The 19,729-nt window shown below is 37.0% G+C and overlaps 1 long non-coding RNA gene and 1 pseudogene across 1 annotated transcript; one reads left to right on the top strand and one right to left on the bottom strand.

Annotated features, from left to right (window-relative positions):
• Positions 1-185: 185 nt before the first annotated feature.
• On the top strand, positions 186-2,161 carry LOC147293032 (secreted RxLR effector protein 161 pseudogene; annotated as a pseudogene).
• A 15,166-nt stretch (positions 2,162-17,327) lies between these two features.
• On the bottom strand, positions 17,328-19,729 carry LOC147293031 (uncharacterized). Its single transcript, XR_015120308.1, has 3 exons — positions 19,397-19,729; positions 18,821-18,877; positions 17,328-17,730 (listed from the first exon to the last, which is right to left on the bottom strand). It is a non-coding gene; the product is annotated as an uncharacterized LOC147293031 (long non-coding RNA).

The following is a 19,729-nucleotide window of genomic DNA, read 5'->3' as shown; positions in this document are numbered from 1 at the left end:
AATAGGATGGGATTTGAAGAATTTGGTCTAGTGAATTTGAAATGAGTCTAATTGGTGAAATGAATTTCTTTTTGAAGCTTCATTTTTAGCAAGTAGATAGTGGGATATTTATTTTCCAATCTAAGTATGCTAGAAACTTGGTCAAAAAGTTTGGGCTTGAGTCTTCCAAAGTGGCTACTACTCCAATGAGTAAAAGCTCCAAACTTCATAGGGATCCAAGTGGTAAGCAAGTGGACCAAACCTTGTATAGAAGCATGATAGGAAGTCTCCTCTACCTCACAGCTAGTAGACCGGACATATCGTTTGCGGTAGGAGTGTGTGCTAGGTTCCAAAGTGATCCCAAAGAATCTCATTTGTTTGCAACAAAGAGGATCATCAAATATGTAAGTGGGACTCTTGACTATGGGTTGTGGTATACCCATGATACCAACACTAAATTGGTTGGATTTAGTGACTCTGATTGGGCTGGGTGTAGTGATGATTTGAAGAGCACCTCGGGTGGTGCTTTCTATGTTGGGAATAACCTAGTGTCTTGGCATAGCAAGAAGCAGAATTCTGTCTCTTTGTCGACTGCTGAAGCTGAATACATAGCAGCAGGGAGTTGTTGTACACAACTCATTTGGATGAGACAAATGTTAGCCGATTATGGAATTGATGAGAAAACTTTTCTCATCTATTGTGATAACATGAGTGCTATAGATATCTCCAAGAACCCGGTGCAACATACTAGAACCAAGCATATTGACATAAGACATCATTTCATTCGAGATCTTGTGGAGAGTGGAACTCTTACTTTGACTTTTGTTCCTTCCGAACAACAACTTGCAGACATCTTTACAAAAGCTCTAGAGAATCCAAAGCACATTAGTCTTCGGAAGTCAATTGGCATTTGTACACATGCATAATTCCTTGTAGTTAAATGTGCTTCATTGTTTAAGTTTCTTTTATTTGGTTAAGTAGTTTTTCTTTTAAAGAAAATAACCACTTTGAAAGGTCTTAACATTATTTGTCACACTCTCTTTGATATTCAAAAAGCTTCTTGCATCACATGAGTCATGTCAATAAGCATAATCCCTCCTTCTTGTCAAATGTTAGCCTTGAGACCTTCTTATTTAACACTTTGTCATAATCAATCAAACTTATTAAATGCTTTTCAAAGACAATTTGTTTGAGGATGCAATTTAGCCCTTCAATATAATTCCTCATTTGTGACCCATCTTCAGCTAAACTTTTCTCATTTGAACAAATGTGCACCATACAAAATAACAAAAAAAAGGAGGAAGTGTGACCAAAGAAGTCACGGCCCTAGGGAGACATAAGGTGTTTTTATGGTGTTCTAGGGTAAAGAATCGCAAAATTGGACCAAATCATTGCACTTAACTTGGGATGTGCCTAAACAAAACAAATGAAAATAATTTTCTCATAGCCATTGTTATGAGTTGAAAAACTTTGCTTTCAAGATTTGTTCCCAAATTAGAAATTCTCTTGAGTGGTTAAATTCTAATCTCTTGTTGTGGATGAAAATTATTTAACCTCTTTGGTTGTCTTTGACATTGTTTTTCTATCTTGAACAAGTCTTGAATGCTAGCATTGACCTCCCTATATCCCAAATATGCTTATTTTCTTGCACAAAATTTGCAATCTTCATTTTCCATATCTAGTAGAGTGTTGACATTGGTGGTTAATTCTTTTCAAGTGTGTTTGTTGTTTTGTCAAATTTGTTTTGTCAAAAATAAAATCCCTGAAGCACATCTAACTCATAGATTTCTTTTGTGTGTCATTGCTTCCAATTCTCTAAGGATTCCTCTATTTTTTTTATGTTCCAGTACGCAGTTTGTTCATTTTGACTAGTCTAACAATCGTCAAATATAGTCAATTTCACAGAACCATTCTGCACTTTGGATCACTGTTCATTAAGGGCTTTTCGGACATTTATCTCATCTCTAGCAGCTCTTATAATCCACGCGCCCCTCTTTTTCCCTTCAAATCCCTAAAATTTCAGAATCTTCATCTTCTCTTCTCTTCCCTTGCCGCATCCTTCTCTCTCTCTCCTTCTCGCGATTCAGCCTTCCCCCTCTCGCTCGCGACTCGGTCGGCACCTTCCCTCTCGCGACTCAGTCTGTGTCGCGACTCGGCCTCCATTTTACTTCTCGCGCCTTGATTTGCCATATCGGGCTTCTCACCATGTCGGGCTCCACCATCATCCCCTCTCGCAGCCGTCAACGACAATCCACGACGGAGGACTGCGAGGAAGAAGATTTCATAAATGGGCAGAATCGGTTTACAACTCGATGGGCAAAGAGATTCTTTCGCATTGTGCATTCCCGATCTGTGGTCACTGAGCGCCACTACAGGTTAGAGGACTTCAATCTCCATCTCTTTCATCAAGTCTTCTCCTTCCTCAGTGACTATCAAGTCTCTACCTTGAATGACCTCCCTCACACAGTCCCTTCCTACAACCTCACCATAGTTCAGGAATTTTATGCCAATTTTCCAAGTCGCATTGCCCGAACAGGTTTTAATGTCTATGTGCGCAACCCTGATGTTTATTTTCGGCCTAGTGTGATTTGTCAGGTTCTTGGGTTAAAACAATCTACCCACACTGATTACCTGCAATATTTAGAACGGTCTCGGTCATATACTGCTGCTCACTTCCAGGCCGTGGCCTATGTTAATCCTGCTACCCCTTTAAAGGACGGTGTGTTACTAGAGAAGTCCGAATTCAAACCTTTTCACAGGTTTTTGTGGGATTTTGTGCGTCACAATATTATTCCTACCTCCCACAATTCGCACCCTTCTGAGGAGCAAATTCAAGTGATGATGTCTTTTCTGAATAAGGATCATGTTCCCTTAGGCTTTCTTATTTATGAACACATTCAGACCAAGGCAATCGGTAGTCGTCGTGACCACAAGGGTGCCCTCATTTTTCCTCTCCTTATTCAGCTCCTTTGTGCCCGCAGTGGTGTCTCTTCTGTGGCTGACCTGGATACATTTGCTGAGCCTATGGCTGACTACACGAAAACAGTCATGAAGGTTAGTGAAACTTTTGCTCGCAAAAAGCGAGGGGATCAGGCTCCTTCTCTTGAACAAGCGAACGCTGCCCTTCTTACCAAGGTCAAAGGTCAATCGGCTATTATTGCGGATCACACAGCTCATTTTGCTGCCTTTGCCATCGTTCCTTATTCTGATGGGCTCCATACTGAGGATGGTGATCCACATGCTGACATTCCTGATCATTCCGATGACGCTCCAGAGATGGACCCCACCGATTCTCCAGTGCCAGCGAGCTCAGTAGCTTTTCAGCCTGTAGATGACTTTGAACTTGCCATGCAAGCCCGTTACAGAGATGCTGCTGCTGCTGCTGCTGGTTCTTAGTCTTAGGGAGAGTTAGAATTTAGGGGGAGTTAGAATTTAGGGGGAGTCAGACTTTTATGGATTTTACTCTTTCAGCATGTATTTTTCTCTTCATATCTCTCCAACTTTCTGTGCTTTTGAACTGAACTTTCCTTTTCTGTATGTCCTTTTGTCTTTCCATGACAAAAAGGGGGAGAATGTATTTGTTTAATCTACATTGCTTGCTGTGTTTAAATTGCATTGGTTGCTGTACTATCATATTTTGTGTTGTGCAAGTACTTCTTCTTGCAGGTACATTATAACACAGTGTTGGGATGAGTGTTGAGAGTCTTGTGAGGTGAATGGGTTGTTGTTTTGTCAAGGAAAGCCAAAGAGGGAGATTGTTAGTTTCTAGGATTTGTTATATTGGCTATTTTCCTTGTCAAAACAATTGTATTTATTTGTATTTAATCACTCACAAGCTCTAGGCTAGATTAAGGACAAGTTGAGCTGCATTGAAGAAGTCAAGAATGAACAAAGACACAAGGTATACTGCATTTCATTCATTTCATGAAATTAACAGTTTTTTGTCTATTTGACTAGTCATTCACTGATCATAAAGAACAATGTTTTTCACGTACAGTGGTTGATACTTAAGTCACAGTCACTACAGTGGGGCCATTTCGGGTTTTACCTTTACAGCCCATTTCATTGAAAACCCATGTTCTGTTTTTTACTAAACATGCATGTGCATTGCACATGGCTTGGTTCCCCTACTGTATCAATCAGATCTGATTGCTCCTTTGCCATTCACGCCACACACCTTCACACATCAGCACTATTCATCATCTTCCCAATTTCTGATTTTTGCAAAATAAAGTAAAATTCCTTTTTACAGCTCCTCATTCCTATCCTTAGTAATACTAGGATACCCCTCTAGGACAAAGAGAATATGCCCCTCATTCGTCTCTTGTGGACAGCCATTGATTGGCTTCCACGTGGCTCGGGCAAACATGAAAGTTGCGTGGGTGTGTACGGGTATAAGGTGCATTCTGTTCAGATCTTTTTGCTGTGGTGTATGAGCATTTTGGGTGTGTATTTTTCGGGTTTTCATGCCTGGGTATTTATGAGGTTAAGTGCTCATCTTTAATTTTTCAGAATATGGTCTTTTATTTCTTGAAAAATCAAAAAGATTTTCTGAACTTTTTTTGTTTCATCTAAAATTCTAAATGGGTTTGAGTGCTTAAATCTTTTCATACATTCTTCAAACACATTCATTTTAGATTTTAGTTGAAGGATTCAATATCAACCTTTTCATGCCTATAGCTTGAGAAGGTTGATCTTTGTTTTAGAATCCCACATTGGCATATCATGTTCATGCATTGATGAATCTACTGGGCTTGGTGCGAATTGGTGCCATGGGTTGATGAGCTTGGAGATGGAGCTGCCTTCTTCATGAATGACTGATTGCCTTGCTTATGGAAGTTGCACAAAGGGGTAAGAAAGCTGCCACTTAGTCTAGGACTTAGTGATTGAGCTTGTGTGCTGTGTGCTCCCTTTGTATTGAACTTCCTATTTAGTGGATTGCCTGGTCAGCTGGATAGACCCCCAGTTTTTACCCTTTGTGGTTTTTCTAGGTGAACATCTTGTGTGCATTTGTCTTTCTTGTTTGTGTTGTTATGCTTACTGACTCACTCAACTTTTAAACACAAATCTGTACTGTAGCTATATGCTTGAAATTGATATATGCCTTATATAACTGTCTAGCTAATCACACACCACTGTAGTTGTGAATAACACTGGGATGCCTACTGTGATGGGTCCTTTGAGTGTATAGGATGTCCCTTGATCCTTGGTGTGTTTGATTTGTGTTGTTTACAGAAGTGATTTTTGGTTTTTAGAAGTCAATCTGGAGTTTCATATTTTCGTTACTGAACCGTCTGAGTTGTGTTTGTTTGACTAGTTCGTGAGTGATCACATAAACCAAAAATTGGGGTCCGATCACTGAAAGTGAAATTAATCAAGTTTATTAAGTGAACAGATCACCTAAATTAAACTTTCAGTATGACTAATTGACAATAGCTTAAATTATAATGGCAGAAAGACGTTTTTGGTCCATATACTATGGCCTTGTCGTGTTTTGGTCTGCGTACTTTCAATTTACATTTTTTAAGGACCGTGTTTCAAATAATGTCGCAATTGGATCCATTCCGTCAAGACCGTCTACTTGAGTGACGAAAAATGCTGATGTGGCATCATGTGCCCAGCTCATGACTGCCAAATGGGCTTGGCCTCCCACCTGGCCCAATCACATTTCGACATATGTCACTTTTAATTGTTTAAAGTTTTTTTTTTCAAATTTAAAAGATATATAAAAAATCATATTAATTACAAAAAATTAATAATAAAACAAAAGAATTTTAATTACAAAAAACCCACCTCCCCTTCGAGCCCACCCGACCCCACCCCACCACCCTCGACCTTCCCTTTCTTCCTCTTCGCCGACAGCTCCTTCCACCTCCTTTGCAAAAACTCACCATCCCCTTCGAGCCCAACCCAGCCCAGCTGATCACCACCCTCAACCCTCCCTCTCTCACTCTTTCTCTACCTCCTCCTCCGCCCAATCCCCACTGTCCGCTCAAATCAATTTCATCAAACACCAGATCAACAAATTTCATCACTTTGTTTATAATTACCAAATCAATTTCAGCAAACACCAAATCAACAAATTAACAGTGAACCAAAAAAGGAAAAAAAAATATATAATAATAATTCTTAGAGGAAGGGAGGGAGGGTCGAGGGTGGTGGGCTGGGCTGGGTTTGAAGGGGACGGTGGGAGCTACCGGCGAGAGGAAGGGAGGGTGGTGGGCTGGGCTGCTGGAGACGACGATTTGTAAGTGGGTTTGGGAGTCTTCTTCCGAGTGATCTGCAAGTGTGTTGATTTGTCGACCTGCCGAGAGTGTTAGGTCTGGGTATTTAGAAATTGGCTTATCCTTGCCAAAAACATTGTAATCTTTTAACCATTGTCACATTCCACAAGCTCTAGGAATTTGATTTTCTTAAGGTTTGATTTTTGGGTTGAAGATATCAGGATTGAAGTTCATAGACCTCATGCTCTAAGGTAAAATGCATTTCATGCATCACATTTTTATATGTTTTGATGAGTCTTTAAAAGACTTTCAGTCTTTATTTTCAATGGAATGTGCTGAATGTGAGTGTAACTGTAGCTGGGCCCGTTGCATGTTTAATGTGTCAAGCCCATTACACGTTGACCATTCTGATTTCACATGGATCTATTTGTGTATAAGCCCATTCATGATTTAATAGACATGCATGTGCAGTGCACATGCTTTCAGACACATGATTTAATACATTTCCATGTGTACTATTCATCATCACCTATATGCTCACTTACGCACACTGCAGCAAACATTCCCTTGCTAAAATTCTTCATGCCCAACCTCTTTCTTCAGCCACATCATCATTCTCATCTTTATCCCTTCATGGCATGATACTTGGATATTCTTTTTGCTAGCTTTGTCCTCTAGCTAAACCAAGTAAAAATCCTTCATGTGTCCAAAATTAGGTGAGAATGTTTGTTTGATCAAAATGTGAGTACGGCACACACTTCTCCTTACCTCTTTCATTTCTGATTTTACGCCTTGGGTTTTTTTTAGAGAGAGTGTGCTTGTTATACCAGTGAGGAAAATTATTTTTCTTATATATGAACAATTGATTTAAAAAATCTGGGTTTTGTTTTCTAAAATCTGAGTGTGCTTTGTGTGTTCTTCATCATCATCAAACACTCATATATATTTTAGATTTTAGATTCTCCATCGACTTCTTTAAGTTTTGTAACTTGAGAGAGCTGATTTTTAAAGAATCCATACTTGCATTTCATAGCGTTATCATTGGATCCACATCACTTGGTTGCTGTCGGTGCCGTGCATTGAAGAGCTCAAAGGAGGAGCTGTCAATGACATGAATGACTGATTGCTAGCTTCATGGTGTTTGCACAAGGATGCACAAGGGTAATGAGCTGCCACTTAGAGTTAGGATTAAGTGATTGAGCTTGTTTGTGTGTCTCTTTGTATTGAAACTCTTGATAGTGGATTGCTTGGTCAGCCGAAAAAGACCCCCAGTTTTTTAACCCTTTAGTGGTTTTTTTGGGTGAACAATATTGTGTCTTCCTCCTTGAATTATTTCAATTCTGTTGCTTAGCGTTAAAATGGAATAATAAACACAACAACACACAGTTCACTCATGTGCATGATAACTTGAAACCAAATGATAAGTTGAATATGCTAACCATACACACATCAGTCTAGTTGTTGATAGCATTAGGATGCCTATACTGATGGATCCTTTGAGTGCCTAGGTTGTCACATAATCCTTGTGTGTGTTTGATTTGTGTTGAATGGAAAATCTGTGAATTGGTTTCGGGTGTCAATCTGAGGATCAGATTTATGCTTATTTGATTAGTCTATGAGTCATCATTAAACAAAAATTGGGGTCCTGTTTCTAAGTGAGTTTTTAACTCAGTAAATTAGGCTGTTGTGGCACCTAATACCAAATTACAGAGAGGACCCGTTTCTGCCGTGCTTGAATCACCATAAATTCTGGGTTTTCTGGCCAAAGGAGGATGCCAAGAGGAAAGAAGATGAGCTGGGTTATCTGGGCAACCCGAAAACAGAGAGAGGAAGATGGAAGAGAGAAGAAGAGGGAAGGTGGTCTCGGGTTGATGGCTTAGTGCTGCGTAGGGAGGAACCGAGAGAGAATGGATGAGGGGAGGCGCCGATTTTCTGAGTTTTGGGGTTATTTGCAGGGAAAGAGGAAGGGGAGGCGCTGGTGGGTGGCGCCGTACGTTATGAAGGGGAGTGTGGGGTTGCTAGGGTTTTGGGGTGGGTGCTGTTGGTGTTGCAGAAGAAGAAGAAGACGAAGAAGAAAGGAAGAAGAAGATAAGAGGTACTGGGGTCCATTAGGGAAGGTGTTTTTGGGCTTTTTTTTTTAAATAAAAAAACTTTAAAACAATTTTTTTTTAAAAAAAAAATTGACACGTGTCGAAATGTGATTGGTCCAAGTGAGAGGCCAAGCCCATTTGGCAGTCATGAGTTGGGCACGTGATGCCACATCAGCATTTTTCGTCACTTAAGTAGACGGTCTTGACGGAATGGGTCCAATTGCAACATTATCTGAAACACGGTCCTTAAAAAATGTAAATTGAAAGTACAAGGACCAAAACGCAACAAGGTCATAGTACAGGCGAAAAACATCTTTCTACCAATTATAATTTTAAGGGAGACTTCCATCCAGGTCCTTTAATTTTACAATTTACTGACTAAAGCCTTATGACTTTTAAAATTCTAACTAAAGTCCAATAATATTGTAATTATTCCATGTTACATAATATTGTAACCATTCCATGTTACTTAATATTGGTCCATTAGTTTTTATTTTTTTCACACATACCTAGCACCGAGCGCTCAGCGGCCTATTTCAATTGTTCGGCAATGCATTTTTACTTTTTTCTCAAGTCCTCGTTTCTCGGCTTTATATTAGGTTTTAACTCTGAAATTTTGGACAAGCTAACATGCAGCCTCCACAAACCTCATTCTATACCCTAAGAAGGTATGAGGTGAACCTGTACCCTATACTCTCAAAAAAAAAAAAATGATATATTTCTTTGCCAAGGCAATGGGCAAAGGAAAAAATAAAGCCATAAGATTTTTGTCTAAATAAAAATGTTAGAAGGATTAAACTCTAATTTTCTATAATTTTCAATTGTTCATAATCTGTGAGGATAATTAGGAAAACGCTTTGCAACGAGCAATGCATGCATCATGGTCGCAATTATTGCAACTTATTTTCGTTTTAGCATTTATATATATTAAAGTCAAATATGGGAGAATGGGAATTGGAAGAATGGCTGTTTTTGTGTGTGAGTGATCACTGGACCAAAGAATCATCCAAAATGACACCACCATCAAGGATATAAAATTGTATAAGCATAGAAATTAAGGACCTAGTATATCGGCATATTTGTTCTTTGTGAATACTCCTATTAATATAAGAATACACCTATTAATATAAGAATACACCTTGTCTAATACAGAAAATTGTACAAAAATGTGAATGGCTAGCTACAGTAGAGGAATATTGGCATATTTGTTGTAGTAGCACCAAGGAATAAAATTTCGGGTTTCGAGGAAATTTCGATGGAAATTTCGATGGAAATTTCGACGGAAATTTCGAAGATTTTTAAATTTCGACAGAAATTAGATGGAAATGACGAAAATTGCTATCAAAATACGGAAATTTTGAATGAAACTTTACCATATGTTTATTTAACATATTATCTACTAAATTGATAAAAAAACATTAAAGAAATCAAATTATATAGTATGTTTCATGTGATATAAGGTGAATATAATGCGCGCTGGAGCAATACTGTTAAATAAAATTAGTATAATGATTCATGAATAAATGAAATTAGTATATTTTTTATATTTTATAATCTATACACTAAATCCTAATATTAAACCTTATATACTCTATATATCCTAATACTCTTTATACTCTATAATCTATACATTAAACCCTATATATTCTATAATCTATACTCTATATTCTTTAGGATATAGTATAAGATATTAGAGTTTAGGCTCTTTAGAGTATTTTGAATTATTTTTTATATAAAAATATATTAGGATTTAGGGTTTAAAAACAACTAAACGAAAACCCCAAAAGAGCCAAACCAAACTTCAAACAAAACTCCAAACCTTTTTTTTTTTTTTAATTGCCCAAAGGCCCCAAATCTTCTTTTTTTGTTTTTGTTCTTTTCTTTTCTTTCCTTTCTTTTCCTCCCATGACTATCTCTTATTCGGCTATATATGGATATATATATTTGTATTTTGTGATGGCAGCCTTCATATTTTAAACTAATTGGCAGAACTACACCTACATTGTCCAAAAAACCCCTAAAAGATTGGGAGTCATTGTAAACCCATTAATTAAGAAACAAAATTTCTATGAATGAAGTTGAGGGTATGTTGGTCAATTAACATATGACGTCATTGGGTTCATGGCCTCAAAAATGAAATTGCATACGGCATAGTCATATTCATCTTTATGTGCTACTATTGTGAATATGCCAAAAAGAATGATGGGATCTTCCAATAATGCCCATTGCCCAAGCATTAGAGATTGGACTTACATGTAATTTACCACAATAATGTCTGAGTTCTTCCTCTCATTTCAGTCTGTCAGTCGCTCTCTTCTCTCTCTTAATCTCCTCCCAGTCCAGCTCTCTTTTCTCTCTTAATGTCCTCCCAGTCCACCAGCTCTCTTTTCTCTCCTCCCTCTCCCTCCCCCCGATCTCTTCCTCCTTCTCTTCCTCAGTTCCTCCTTCTCCTCTCCCTCTCTGATCTCTTCTCCCTCTCTTGGGCCGCCCAGATCTGGCCGGAATCGGTGGTCCAGTCACACACCAGCAAGGACTTCTGTGAGCGAAATTTCGAAACTTTCGCGAAATTTCGATAATTTCGGCGAAATATGGACGAAAAAGTGATCAACTCATGTTAAGATTTCCATACCCTCCAAAAACAAAATTTTCGGCGAAATTTCGCCGAAAATTTCGAAATTTAACTCATTGAGTAGCACCGTACGTCTAATTGGTGAGAGAACCAATGAACTCTATTAAAATCATTGAAATTGAGGTCCAAATATTCTAAATGTTGCAACTCATACAGTTTAGGGCGTACTAATTGTACTAGGGCTGGGCGAATCGACCAAAACTGACAGTACCTATATGACAAAAAAGCCATCTGACCATTATTCGAAGGTGTCGGTTTCGATTCGCCTACCGAATCGACGGTGGCGGTGGCGGTTTGGAAATCCCAATAATGGATTCAATCCCTTTCTATCATAATGGATGTGCTATTTTGTAGTTTTCTATTAGTTCGTGTATCAATTTGAAATAATTTTTTAGTCATGGACCAATCTGAAATACCAGCTATTGTTGGTGGGAGCATTTTGTAATTGAGCCTAGTTTTTATATAGAAATGTATTATATAAATTAAAAAAACATATAAGTTAATAAGTTATAGGGTTTAGGGTTTATAAATTTATATATGTTTTATATAAATTATAGAAAATTAAAAATGTATTATATAAAATTATATGGAAAGGTATTTATTATTTTACAATTTAATATTTTTTATTAGGGTATACTGGAATAGTATAGAAATGTATAAAAATGAATTATTTTAATTATAATTTTTCAATATACAATCGATATCGGTATACCGTCAGTAATGGGTATTGTAGCCCGATACCGGTACCGAACTCATCGGTTCGGCATGAAAATCCGAGCGTCGAGATCGGTTACCGACTAGTTCGGTATTTTTCGAAAATGGAACCGGTCGGTACCCGGTTTGGTTTGGTTTTTCGGTAATTAAACCCCAACCCTAGCTGCATGCATATATATGTTGTGCTAGCTTCGTCTTTAATTATTACAACATTACTTGGTTTAATTGTGCTTCTTCCATCATCTTAGTAAATCTTGATTTTTAATTAATTATTACATTACTTCCTGTGGCATATATTGTGCTTCTTCCCTCGATGGTCTTGATATTGTGTTTAATTAATCATTATAATGGATGGAAGTTAAGGTACCTCAGACTTGTTTATGCAATATTAATTATGGCGCTTTTGTTGCATATAAGCCATTCCTTATCCACTAGATTCAACTCGATTGAAGCTTAAGAAATCTGCGAATGTCTTTGAAGCGGGCGTTAAGCTAGATATGAACAAAGCCTACGATGGGGTGGAGTGGGATTTTCTTGAGGCCTAAATGCTTAAGATGGGTTTTGACCCCAAATGGGTGGGCCTTGTAATGAGCTGTGTGACTTGACTTCTGTGGCGTTAGCAGTCAATGTAAATGGAAAGGAAGGTGAATCCTTCAAACCATCCAGAGGCATTAGGTAGGGCGATCCCCTCTCGCCCTACTTATTCCTCTTTTTTATGGAAGTTCTCTCCTCCATGCTCTCTCGGGAGGTAGATCAAAAAAGACTAGATGGCATGATTCTCGGGCAAGATGGGCCGGCCCTCTGGCACCTGTTTTTTGCGGATGATTCGCTCTTATTTCTTCAAGCTACACCCTACAATTGTACTAGGCTTAGGCAAAATATTGATGTTTTCTGCCAGGCCTCTGGTCAATTAGTAAATTCTCAGAAATCTAATCTTTAATTTCTTTTCTCCTAATACTCCTCTGTATGTTAAGCATGAGGTATGCTCTATTCTGTCTGTGGTTGATCTACGCACCCAGTTCCGGATTGGCTCATGTCATGCAATGTATCAGATGACTATCCTGCAAGTCTGTAACCCTTTTAAGTGATTAATGAAATTTCAAGTCCCATTCTAAAAAAAAAAAAAAAAGAACATATTCATGAATACATTAATGTTTCTTTGTGTGTGTGTCTGCATGAGAGAGAGGTTTTTTTTTTTTTTTTGGCCATTGAGAGATAGAGAGGTTAATTACCAATTATCTATGAAGAATCATTTAGTATTTGCCTGATCAAAGCCAGGGGCGACCGCCCAAGGCCCCGTTTCTAGTGGGTCCCAAAAAAGGCTCAATTACAAAGTGCACCCACCAACTATAGGGAGTATTTCAAATTAGTCCATTAACTATAAAATATTTCAAATACATACAAAAACTATCAAAAACCTACAAATTAGCACTTTTGTTAAAATTTTGGCCAAAGTGCACTTTTGGTTCCTGTACTTTAACAAAAATTCCACTTTGGTCTCGTTTTTTCAATTTTGGAAACTCTAGTCCAATACTTTCATTAAATTTGCAATTGGGTCCAAATCATTAATTAGATTTAAATTATTGGCAAAAATATGATGTAACAGAGATACTTTGGATATTTTAAATAACCTATGAGTGGAACTCATTTAACCAGGTGACGTTGCCGAATCACAATTGGACACATGTCTTTTTTTCTTAATTATTTAATTTTTTGTCTTTTCTTTCTTTCTTAATTATCTTTTTCTTAATTATATTTTATATTAATTGTTTTATTAGACCATATTAATCATGAAATATCTAAAATATTCATTCATATGAGCTTTTACGTCATATTTACGCCTAAAAAAAACAGAGTTAACAGTTTGGACCTAATTGCAAACGTAATGAAAGTACGAGACTAAAATTGTCAAAATTGAAAGAACGGGGACCAAAGTGGAAATTTTGTTAAAGTACAGGGACTAAAAATGTACTTTGGCCTAAAATTTTACATCCAAAAGGCTGCTAAGTGCCACGTTGACAATGCTAACATGGCTTTGTTGTTGACATGTGTATACTGTTAGGGGTATTTTGGGTATACACAAAATGACGTGCCGTGTTTTTTTTCTTCTTTGTCTTCACTCACACAACCCACAACCCACAACCACCTTCTTCTTCCTACTCCCACTTCTTCCTCCATCAACCCACAGCCACCTTCTTCCTTTTCCTTCTTCTTCTTCCTCCATCAAAAATTCAATTTGGAGTGGACCAAAACAATCCGGACCAAGGGAAATGCCCACCTGCTCCCCCTTTTTTTTTTCCATCATAGTGTCATTATCACATATACTCTGAACGCACTAAAGCAACTAAACTCAGCTTAGGTCAATATATAAGTCAAGAAAAGGTATGTACCATGAAGTATAGATTTTTCATAGTGCTCTTTTCATCATTTTTTTTTTTTTCAATGATCTGTCCCATTATGTCAACCACATATCAGAGTAATCAATTGGACCCAATTAATCCAACCAATTGGAAGAATAGAGTGAGGAGATGAAGATTGATACCTCACTTGCAGCCAAAGGCCGTCGGAAAAATCAGAAATTGGTCGGAATATGAAATCAACGGCGGGTCTGGCTTCGGGTCTCCGAGCTGTGTCTCAGGTTTGGCTGGTTCCTCGGCATCCGAACCCAAGGGAAGATAGAGGAAGAGAACCATGGGCTTCTCATTGCCGTTGGCCGCCGGACACCACGTCATGCCTCGGTGACAGTCGATCACGGCGTGACATAGAGAGGAGAGAGAACATAGCTTAGTGAATCTCAATAATTCCTCCATAAAAAATTTCCCTTCCTCTTCCTTCTTATTCCTCCATAACCTAACTTAACTAAATCTCAATATAACTCCTCAATTCCAAATATAATTCCTCAAATAAATGTTCCCTTGGTCTGGATTTTACGTTTTGGTCAAAATATAATTCCATTAAAAGACAAAGGCCAGCATAATAAGAAAATTGGGGATTTTCCTTGGTCCGGATTTGTATGAATTTTTTATAGAGGAAAAAAAATGAAGAGGAAGAAGGTGGTTGTGGGTTGATGGAGGAAGAAGAAGGTGGCTGTGGGTTGTGTGTAGGCCTGCCCATCGGTCGGTTCGGATCGGTATTGGGGCTTACCAAATCAAAATTAACCAAAAAATTTGATATTTTTCGATTTCAGTATTTTTCGGTTTTGGTATTTTTCGGTTTAGTAAATTTTGGTAAAGTTCAGTTTTCGGTTCGATTTCGATAATTCTTGTATCGGATACTTTCAGTTCATTACTTCGGTTCATTTTCGGTTTACTTCAGTATATCTTCAGTTCATTTTCGGTTTAATTATAATAATACTAATTATTATATACCAATATAAATTAAAATGTAATCAAATATGATGCATAAAATATAATGTTTGATGAATATATATTTGCACGAGTAGTATTGGTAGTTTAGTATAGTACTAGTATTAATTGCAATAATATTAATATTAGTAATAATATATACTAGTATAATTAGTTTAATAATATGTATTAGTACATATCCTATTAATTCAGTATGTATATATACCGATAAATATGAGTAGATATATATATGCATTACTTACCTAAAGATGATATTCTTATTTTCCTAAAAATAATAACATTTACTTTATTAGAGAATGATTCTATATCTTAACTCACACTTTTGATAATATTAATATGATAACATTATACAATTATATTTTGTTATAGTTGTTTAAGATATTAGTAGTTTAATATTTATTGTACCACTAACATAATAGTATTATATAAGTATATATAACTAAATTTCGGTAATTGTTTTAGTTTTTTTCGGTATATATTTCAATTTTTTTGATAATAATTGATTCGGTTTCTTTCAGTAATAATTTTCGATAATTAGTCGGTTTACCAACTTCTTTTGGATTTTAACAAAACCAAACCAACTTTTTTCAGATTTTTTCTGTTTCGGATTTTCGAATTGTGAAAATCAGTATACCAAACCAAAAAAAGTCGGTCGATAGTTGGTCGGTTCGGTCAAAACCAAACGAAAGGGCAGCCCTAGTTGTGCGAATGAAGACGAAGAAGAAAAAAAAAGGCACCTCATTTTATGTATACCTAAAATACCCCTAACAGCATACTACATGTCAACAACAAAGCCACGTCAACATTGTCTACGTGGCACTTAACAGCCTTTTGGATAGAAATTTTAACAAAAGTGCTAATTTGTAGGTTTTTGATAGTTTGTATATATATTTGAAATATTTTATAGTTAATTGACCAATTTGAAATACCCTCTATAGTTGGTGGGTGCACTTTGTAATTAAGCCAAAATTTTATATATTAATATATATATTATACATGAAAAACAAAATGCTGCCACAGAGAAAATAGAAAGTGCACTAATAAAAATCCAACATTAATAAAAAGCCCAACTCCATAAAAGGCCCGTTTTGAGTAAATATAAAATATATTTGTTTTTAAATTTTTAGTGAGAAAATACAAAAGTCACGTTTTGGTTAAACAAAACTTATCAATTCTAGAAACTAGAAAACAAAACTTATCAATTCTAGAAACTAGAAAAGATAAATCGTATCTCTCTCTCTCTCTCTCTCTCTCTCTCTCTCTCTCTCTCTCTCTCCCCTTCAGTCCCTATAGTCGCATGCTCCATCTCTGATCTTCAACTTCAAGCTTTAATTCTTCCTCAAATCTCAAATCAATTTGGTCATTCTCTTTCTCACATCCTCTCCCTTAATCTAGAAATCCCAATTAACAAATTAAGTTTTCAAAGAAATTAGAGTATGAAGTTTAAAGAAAAAAATCCAAAAGGTATTTTTTTTTCCCTTTTTGTGTACTGCTATTTGTATTTGTGATATGTTTGTATTTATGATTATGAATCATTGAAGTTTTTTTTGTTCAAAACTTATATGTCCAAAGAAGCAAAGGCCCTACAACTTTAATTGTTTTTTATTCAAGATTGTATTGTTTTATATATAATGATAATCGATCTACAAGAATGTTTATATTTTCACCCCGTTGTCATATTTTATCACCCACCTTACTTTTACACCCACCATTAACTTTGAAAAAATATTATAAAAAAAACTCTTCCTACCTCCTATTATTTCTATAATAGCTTTTGATATACCAACTCAAACACCCACCTAAACACTAGCTCTTCTCACCCCCCCCCCCCTTAACTATCATCCCACCCACCCATCTATTATGTCACCAAAACTTAAAATCGATAATACTATTTGGTTGATATTCATACATCTATTAAAATGTATAATTATTCTATACCCTAAACATTATTTATTTATTTATAATTTTAGATCAAGAATTCATTCTATTATAATATTTCTTTTGATTTAGATATTGAAAATTAATCTTAGGGATTTAATTTGACATTTAGGAATGAATTATAGGATGACATTTAGGAAAAAGATGAGTGGGTGAAATGATAGTTAAGGGAGTGACAAGATCGTCCCCATATTCCAACTTGGAACCCAGAGTGACCTTGTGGAGTCCAACACCCACCGGGTGTTAGACTCGCTAATCTCCACTGCAATCCAAAATTTATATCTGAATTTAGATAGAGCATAACTAAATATAATTTTTACAACATCAAATACATAAAAACAAATAAGACAAGAATATTATGCCAACAATGTTGACGGACGAATGATAGGAAAAACTGATGCCTCGACGTGGTGTGGTCCTGACAAGACCGCCCCCAAATTCCACCCTAAAACCCGGAGAGGTCTTGTGGTGTCCAAAATCAAGGAAAATCCAACTGAAAATTCGGCAGAACCTCCCTTGAAAATTGACTAACCTAAAATTACAAAACCTGTAAAAGCACTTCTAAAAACATCCGCAGCCTCTACCATAACCAAAAAGGGTCCCATACCCTACAAATACAAAATAATCTTATAATTTAAGTATGGTTATCAGAGCCACTACTCCTATTACAAAAAATTTTACAGTTAAAGAAAAGGAACTTCCAAAATGGAAACGATGCCTACAAGATCCGAGTAGAGAAAATGGACACTATGCCTCGACGTGATTGGCGCGACATTCACCACTTCTATTGCCTGAGGGGACAATTTAAGACAAAACAAGAAAAACTGTGAGATAAACTCAGTGAGGGGACAGTTTAATGGAACTGAAATCAAAGGTTTAATATCTTTTCAGAAAACCCTTTATAACCACGTTTAACTCTAAGACCTCACGTCGCTCTTTGAAATCCCCCAGTTTTAAAACCATTTCCAAGCTTTAAGAGTGTTATAAAACTAATGGAACTCAAGGAAAAGATAAATCAAAACACATTTCTCAATAGCCAACCATCTAAATTAACAAAGTCATAAAAATAATAAAATTGAAATATTTATAAAACTCGAAAAGTATTTCTCACTTAAAATCCATATTTAAACTCTTGAAGATAACAATTTCATTTCCACCAATGCTTGTACCATGAAAAACCTGGCCATACACCTGTACAGAATTCCTACATCTCACAGGCAGGCGATATCCTAGCCATACACACGCGCGGAGTAAAATCCATACACGTGCAGGCAATCCTGGTCGTACGTGCACGCAGAGCAGCCCCCAAAGGGCGAAGCATCCCGACACACGGCCCAAAGCCTATATGTGTGCTGTGATGAGTCCCAAAGACCTATCCAATCCGATAACCTGGAGGGTACTGCAATGGTGGTTTGAAAACCATTTTTCCATAACCCAAATATATCCTTTTTTCCCACCAAGAGTAGAGTTATTGTACTTTTCCAAGAAACTTTAAATCCATAAACTTATTGCATAATTCCAATTAAAAATATTTATCCTCTGCAACTAAAATTCCCAAATTAACTAAGTCAATACTCAATATGGAAATCTCATTTACAAATTTTCAAAGCTAGATAAAATCTCATATTTGGTTTTCAAATGATTAAATAGGCAAATAACCATTTAAAACCCATAATTCAATTAAAATCAAGGTCAAACTCACAAATCATCATATTTGGATAAAATCATTATAATAATCATGACTTAAATCTCAAAGTTCATGAAAATCATTTCAAAGAAAACAAAAATCCAACTCAATACTCAGTAATCAATTACTCAATATATTAAATATGAACAAATCCATGAATATATAAAAATGTTCAAGAAACCAAGTCCACTCACAGAGATAGCCCTAGCTTTGATCCTCCGCCCGATCGTCACGAGCCACGATCGTCTCGCCTATAAAATAAACAACAAAACCATAAATTAGTCTCGGTTCTACAACATTTAAAGGGTGTGTGTGTGGAGCCTAACGTCTCGCCCAGCTCTCGCTCAATACAATGGTTAGAAACTCTTTCTCTTAAACCTATAATATCATACTTAAGTCCTTCTCTTAATGTTAATTATACAAGTGATCCAACCATAATTCCAAAATTAATTATGTAGAGCCTAACCTCAAAACACCACCAAATCCAAAAATTTCAATCAAACCCGAAATGGGTTCCAAACCCATGAACTCAACTCCCCCAAGAACTCAAAAATCCTCCAAATTACTTTAAATTTTCGATTCTAACATCAATTAACCTCTGTAAGAGGTGGAAAAATATCTAAAACACAACAAGATTAATCCACAATCTCTACATTCAAAGGGAACCCGAAATGGCTATAATCCCAATATTCAACTTCACCCAAAATCTCAAAATTTCACCACCATAACATGAGAGGTTGAAAGCCCATTAAGAGGGAAGGAAAACTCACCCTAACCCTTGAAGATAGGAGGTGGGACTGGCCGAAGATTTGAAGGAGAATGGCCGGCGATTCTGTGGGAATTTTCTGAGCAGGGGTCGTGCAGGGGGGGCTGAGCTGGCTGGAGGAGTGGCCGGGGGAGGTGGTCGGCGTCGGGGGAGGCTCGTCGGAGGTTTCGGGTGGCCAGAAAGGCAGGGGTGGTGGTCAACGCGGTGGGGTCACGCCGGTGAGGCTGGGTTGGCAAGTGGTGGTCGATGGCGAAGGTGGTGGTGGCTGTGGCAGCTGGTGTGCAGGGGTGGTTGCGGGGGAGAGAAAACACAGAGAGACAGTGCGGGGAGAGAAGGA

This window comes from Dryas octopetala, chromosome 2, assembly GCF_963921425.1.
Source record: "Dryas octopetala chromosome 2, drDryOcto1.1, whole genome shotgun sequence".
Lineage (NCBI taxonomy): Eukaryota > Viridiplantae > Streptophyta > Magnoliopsida > Rosales > Rosaceae > Dryas > Dryas octopetala.
The sequence above is the reverse complement of the archived record's forward strand: the minus strand, read 5'-3'. Positions and strand labels throughout refer to the sequence as shown.